Source organism: Heterodontus francisci, chromosome 7 (genome assembly GCF_036365525.1).
Source record: "Heterodontus francisci isolate sHetFra1 chromosome 7, sHetFra1.hap1, whole genome shotgun sequence".
Taxonomy (NCBI): Eukaryota; Metazoa; Chordata; class Chondrichthyes; order Heterodontiformes; family Heterodontidae; genus Heterodontus; species Heterodontus francisci.
This window is the reverse complement of record NC_090377.1, coordinates 56,033,516-56,040,682: the sequence shown is the minus strand read 5'-3', so window position 1 is coordinate 56,040,682 and position 7,167 is coordinate 56,033,516. Positions and strand designations below refer to the sequence as shown.

The following is a 7,167-nucleotide window of genomic DNA, read 5'->3' as shown; positions in this document are numbered from 1 at the left end:
CTTGGACCTTGCCGCCTGAGCATAGCTGAGACAAAGTTTGGGGCAGGTCTTGTAGAGATGGCCTGCCGCACCGCACAAGTTGCAACACTTAGTCTGCTTACAGTCCTTGGTCTGATGGCCTTCCTCCTTGCAGTTCTTGCAAACAACCGTGCTGCAGTTGGCTGCCATGTGACCAGATTGGCCACAGGTGCGGCAAACTCTGGGCTGCCCAGCGTAGACCAAGAAGCCTCGACTTCCCCCGATCGCGAAGCTGGAGGGAGGGTGGATGATGGCTCCACTGGGATCTACCTTCAAGGTCACCTTGACCTGCCGCTTGCTGGTCCAGATCCCAAAGGGGTCCTTGACATCAGTGCTGCTGCCGGCCACCTCGACGTACCTGGCGAGAAAGGTGAGTACATCCACCACCGGAACATGGGGGTTGTAGAGGTGAATCGTCACCACCCGGTCCCATTGTGACGGAAGCGTGAAGAGCGGCTCCGCTGTGAGGATCGACAGTGGCGCCCGGTCCCCTTTCTCCTTGAACGCCTTCAGGAACTTGATGCATCCCGCCACGTTCCGGAACGTCACGTCGAAGTATCCACTGCTGGGGAAATCCTGCAGGCAGAAGACGTCCGTCGCTTGAAATCCGCAGCAATCGAAGAGAATTTTCTTGATGAAGAAGGTGCGATCGACCGGTGCATCTCCTTCCTTATCCTTCACGACCACCCGAACGGTGTTGCGCACTCCCTGGCCCGAAGCTCGAAAATTGGTTATAGCCATTTTACTCAAAGCTTCCCCAGGATCAAAAGGCAATGATCATGGTCTCTTCTCAATCAAATAAGCACTGATAAGAACAGATACTACACTTGATCTTAGCCAAAAGGCCGAGAAGCGATGGCCCTGGTAAACTACCAGTGGCAGCGGGAGGAGGCCCTTAAGTGGCAGTTAATTGGCCACTTAAGGGTCTTGATTGGCCTGGTGCGGACGAGCCATTTCTCACCGCCACTACCCTTCGTAAATTTTCAGTGGGGACGGGTAGACATTGGGTACGGCACCCCCTGCATCCCACTCAATTTTACGACACCCCCCCCCCCGCCACCAGCCCGGTCCTGCAGGGGGGTGCATAAAATTCTGGTCATGGGGAGAATGTGATTTGCATATTGCCACCTCTAGCCTAGCTGCCTGTGCGGCCCGTGCACTGTTCTTCATTGATATTGCCAGAAGCAGTGCTACGCGAATGAATTTCTTCCCCCAAAGAATTAAAAAATTCCGGACTATTTCATCCAGTCACTCTTTGCACTTGATTTCCTCTGTCTCAGAGTTCTTCCTTTCCATTCTCCTTTCTAGGCCTATTGCCAGTTAGGGGCCTGCACCTCAATTTTTACTTCTTTCTTGTATGCTTTATTCTTGTAACTCATGTTTTCCCCACCAGATTTATCCCTATTGCCTGTGCATTCCTACTAATCAGGTACTCTGTGTATCTACAGTCTTCCTGTTTGCAATGTATTTTGTTCTCGGGCTGGTTTTATTTTACTTTAAATCAATTTATTCCTGTTCTCGTGGTTTTTCAGGTTGGTATCATACAGTAGTTTTTCTGTTTTTTTGCAATGCTTGATTAGGTGTTTTTGACATGATCGATTGCACTGGGACCCTATTTTGAACCTTGTTCAGCTTTCAGCATGTGTTATTATAGTTGTCTGCTCATAAGCAATTACTCTGGAGCTTATTTTTCCTCTTAATTAGAATTGCAGATGTACAATTGCACTAAAGCCTCTTTTTCCTTCATTCTGCTTTAGTTATATAATCTTGTATATTCATAGTCAAACTGCTGTGGCACGTGGGGAGTCAAAATCATGTGTAGTATTTTGTTGAAAGGGGTTAAAGGGTGGGAGATAAAGAGCACATAGAGGTAATTCAGTGCTCATTTTAACTTTATTTTTATGCAATATATATACTTTGATTTAACATTTACTGTAGTTAAAACAGCTAAACTTACAGCAATTTGAGAGGCAGAGTTAAGTGGAACATAGGAGTTTTGCTCCAGTGCAGGCTGAGGAGCTGGGAGATACAAACAGATGTGCTACAGCACTGCCACTGGTGGGAGGATGTAATACACTGTGACAAGTTAAATGAGAACATGACAATTTATAATGGAAAAATCTGGCACCAAAGTATAACAAAATGTGACAACAGGAATTAAGATTTTGTAGACAAGAAGTGCAGGCAGACCTCTTCTCCTTTGAACTACGCATTTAACCCCTGCACCTTACTATCCCCCTCAATTGTTATTACTCACCTCAACCATAAGCCTGCATCCGCTCGCTCCCCCACTCTCCAAGGTATGTAATGAAAGCACACAGGCCACCTCACTCTCAACCTGTTTCCTTCCTCCCCCTCTTCTTTCCTTCTGCCATTCTCCCATGCATTTCCCTCAAACAGATTTTAGGCCTGTTTAACAACATAAAAAACATCATAAAGCAACCCAAGACACTTCCCAGATCTTCTCCCAGTTTGTGTGCAACCACTCTTAAAGACAATGGTATATCTCTGGGTAGAATCACATCTATCCTTGAACTTGCTCACATTTTAATAAATTATTATAAGAACTTCAGCATTTGAGATCGCAGGACTGAATAATGTAAGCAACTATCTGCTACTGGCCTACAAATCATTTCAAAGCAATCTAGCATACAGGTTGCAATTTTTGCAGTAATTCTGTGTCATTTAAGAAAATTTTGGATTCCAACTGCAAGCGTAACATTGAATATTTCAATACAGAAGGGAAAGTAGATTTTGGATAGATGTCAAACCCTCACTGTCGCACCTGAAGTTGGCAGCACTCTGTAGCCCATTTATTTGCCCCTTTATTCCATCCCACAGGAGGCACTGAATGATTGTCTTTAACATCAATTGCCTCCAGAAATAAGTCTCTAGAGAAAAATGTTGCTACAGAAGTTGAGAGTGACTTTTCTGGGATACCTTCTTCAAGAAATATAGAAAACAAAGATTTATGACAACAATTAGACTCCCTTGATATTCTTCAAAACTCTTTTCCTCTTTCTATTGCTTCCTGGGATATTTGGAAGAGGACATCATTTCCCATGTTATACATGTGTCCAGATTCTAAAAGGGAATTTTGACTTTTATTGTCTTTAGATATTGAACTTCCAAACTCTGGGGTAGATGTTCTTTGCCAAAAGTGAGAATCTTTGAGAGAAAATGTCTTTTCATTCTCTGATGTTACATAGTTTAATGGCCTAATCATAGACCAAAATATATGGCATGCTGCATTTACAATTAAGCTTGCTATTGGGATAATTTTGACATGATATGCCACAAGAGAAAATCTTCTGCCTTTTTATATTGATTCTCCAATGATTCAAATAATCCTGTCTGTGTAAGCCATTTTCAATGGTTTGCAATCACTCTTTGGATCTTTGTGCAAGCTGAACTTAAGCAAGAACATTTGCTGTGCAAACTTTCAGCTCTGACATCACTGGTAACAAGCCCAGTTCTGGACTTCCTCTGGTGACCCCTTACCATATTCACATAGGCACCAATATGCACATGCTTTAGGGATCTCAAATTGAGACTCAGATTTCTTTTTATCAGTTCGAATGTGGGTACATTATCTTGGAATTTCAGCTTTATGAATTATGGATTTTCTTTGGATTACTCAGTCTTCTTTTTGCCTAACTTCAGTCCGCTCTGCTTTAACATCCCAATAACAGCTTATGGGATCTAGCAACTCCTCCATTTGGATTCATTTAAACATTTCTTTGGCTCACTTACAGACTCAGTTCCCAAATGCCTCTGTGCTTGCTACTTTATTGACTTTCAGTATTTCCAATCTTCATCATATGAAGATTTCAGATCTTCATCCATTTCTACTCTACTTGCATCCTACCTTTCTGACTATGAATATCTCTTCACGTAATATGAAATATTTTCATTGTCTCTATTTGACAATGAATGATTCACAATATAATTTTGGATAAATTCCAGCTTGACAATATTGTTCTTTCCCAACAGGCATTGTAAGATCAAGATATTTCTTGGGGATCAGTCAAAAGCAATAATCTTGGAATTTATGTTAAATCCACATTTCCTATCATAAGCATAAATGTTTTGAATTATGGTCTATTAAAAAATCCCATCACCAGATGTGTAGATTCTCTTAGTAAATTTCTCTACATGTATTATAGTTGGCCAGATGTTCATGTGTTGAAGCCCTTCAAGTTCTGCTCTGACCTGAACCATCCAAAAAAGGCTGAGTATTGATGAAGTATAGGACAACAAAAAGTTTAAAATGTTGTACTTACATTTACAACTTCCTTACAAAAGACTGAGTAATTTTTAATTTAAAAAGGCAGTAAGATATCACCACTATATATTGCAAGTTGACTGATTATAGTTTGTAATTTTTCCTTTTGCTTCCACTACTCTATTTGACAATGGCAGAGGTTGAGTAATGGGCTAACAGTTTATAAGTTGTTATGACCAGGTGAGAAAGAGGTCTAGGGTTCCCTTTCAGCCTTTACCTGGTCTTACTGTAACAGGGTTTTATTTTTTAAACACACTGTGTTTTTAGTTCCACCTTGGTGAATCCTTGTTCACCACTTTCCAATTATAAGGCAAAGAAATGAGCACAAACAGGCTTTCTTAGGTTTGAAGAAGAAAAGTTGAAATTGATTAAACTTAAACTTTAATTCGGTTGACGCCTACGGATACACAATGCGCCCATGCTAGCATGCATACACGATACACAGATGCAAATAGAGACAGAAAAGAGCAGAAGAAAAATAAAGTGGAAAAGTTTGAGGCAATATCTGAAGAGTTGTTGTTACGGTTCTTCGACCTCACTGTAGAGTTCTTGATTGTAGGTAGATTTTGCTTTTCGTTGGGGCCCTGTATTCTTCATAAACCTTGTTCACTGTAGGAGACTTTTCTCCCTTGGGGTTCATATGTCTTCAGTGAGTTTTGGAGTTCCGTGAGAAAGAGATGGGAGCAGACAGGAGAGGCTGTGGTGAGCCAGCCAGGAGAGGTCTTTTCAATCCAGGAGCATTCTGCTTTCTGCAGGCTCTCAGTTCAAATTGTACTATTCAGAAAACTCCAGGCTGCCAAGCAGGTTAGCCATGTGACTAACTGGTCTGACCATGTCTTGGCTCTGTGTATTGTGTGTCAGGGAATGATCCTTTGTCTACAAACACTGTCTGTTAATATGCAAAAATGTCCTTCCAGCCGGGGTCCTGGCAACCCCTTGTAACAGGCCTTCTCTTCTTCCCAGCAACAATTTGGAATTTAATGTCCATGTGGCGAAATTAATATGCCTCATTTTGGCAGATGGGGGCCTGCAAAACAAAGTAAAATGTTACAGTATGGTCATGTGCTCTGGATGTTGCATTTCATAAGTTTGATGGCGCATTCAGGCAACACCAATACTTTTTGGAAATTACCACTTATGTGATTATTAGATGTCGCCATGCATTTCTAGAGAGAAAATAGGCCTTCCAAATGATGGTCTGTAAAAACACCAGCAGACAGTTAAAATAGCCTGCATTGCACAGGCAGACTTGCAACTGACTTTCTTAATCATTTGATACAAAAAACAAGTTTTGGATTTAAAAAAAAAATCATATTAGAAGCAGTATATTATTAAAATTGTCTTAACTGACAATTATATTGTCTAGTAGAACCTATGGTAGAAATTCAAAACAAGAATTAAACTTTTAAACTCTGGAACAGCTATCCACTTATATTGTGCTGTGCTGAACTCATTGTAAAGCGTTTTAAAAACAGATTGACAAAAATGCTATAAATGCCATCAAATATGATCTTATTAATCAAATTTCACTGTAAAATTGCAAAATATTTTGCTACATTACCAATAATATTGCACAAAAAGTCCCTACTTCATCATAGTTTTAAAGTCCATATTCAATCAGATAAAAGCTATTGAAAGCTTCACTGCTGAGCAATAAACGAACTGAGGCAGCCATATAGTCCAAAAATCTAATCTAATGTATAGACTGGACAATACACATTTGGTTCGGTTACAGACTCTCCTCAGGGAATTACTGCTGCCTTAGATCTTCACTCAATACACACCAGATTGCACCAGTACCATCTGTAGTTAGCCCCGATCTTATTTAGAATTTTATAAAGTATACGGAAAAAGCAAAGTAGGAATCATCAGCCATTGAATCCTATTTCATGTTTAAATTCTGCTTGGAAAAGCTCTTTTGGACTTGGTCTCTGTAAACACAAGCCTTCATCACTCACAATGAAGTACGCATGTATCAAGGATTACTACAGATCAGGGTGATTGCAGATAATTGCTACTTGTCAGGGGGGATAGCCTCTCCCAGTGTACTCTGAGATAGATAATACACATTTACGACTCTGTGTTACAGTTTTTACATTCCAACATCACGCTGTAGGATAGAGACTATGAGAATATATCACCAAAGTACCAAGGGACCATTATATACAGTGGTCTAAATACATCATTTAATTACAATGGAGACATTACTTCCTACTGATGTATTATTAGAATTCATGATATTCTCAGACTACTATGTGTCATTTCATTGACCAGAAGCTATGTTAAAAGATTTAGCACTTGCAGATTATAAGGCTTGTATTTGAAGTGCATAAACTTTGATATCATCTGTTATCATCTTGTTATCATATAACATAGCATTTTGATTTTTTGAGGTTATTTTCTATAGTTTATATATATAGTTTATATATAAGTTTATAAATCCAGAAATATTTGAAACTTCTGCCTATGACTTGGCCATAGTAATACCTAACAGAATCATAATTTTTGATTTTCTAATTCAATTGCTAGAATACAGGTTAAATAGATCCATTACAAAATTCCAGCATGGATTATTGGCAATTAAATAATTAAGTGCAATGGTCCCACTGCGATTAAAAAAAGGAAGTGCAAATTTATGAAACATCAGTGCAAGGGAATAAATAGTAAAATAACAGCCTTTTGAATTTTGCAAAATGTGCAGCATAAAAAAATGGAAAAAGGTATTCAGTGGTCTAATAGATTATTGTAGTTTCAGTGGTTTGCTACAAATACTAGTGACAGAGGAAACATGCTAATAAGTAATTTGATGTAATTTATGATCTTGACATTTAGAGATTCGTAGTTTCCTCAGAGACATTCAAATA

The 7,167-nt window shown here is 39.6% G+C and overlaps 1 pseudogene; it reads right to left on the bottom strand.

Moving 5' to 3' along the window:
• Positions 1-766: 766 nt before the first annotated feature.
• On the bottom strand, positions 767-875 carry LOC137372434 (U2 spliceosomal RNA; annotated as a pseudogene).
• Positions 876-7,167: the final 6,292 nt, after the last annotated feature.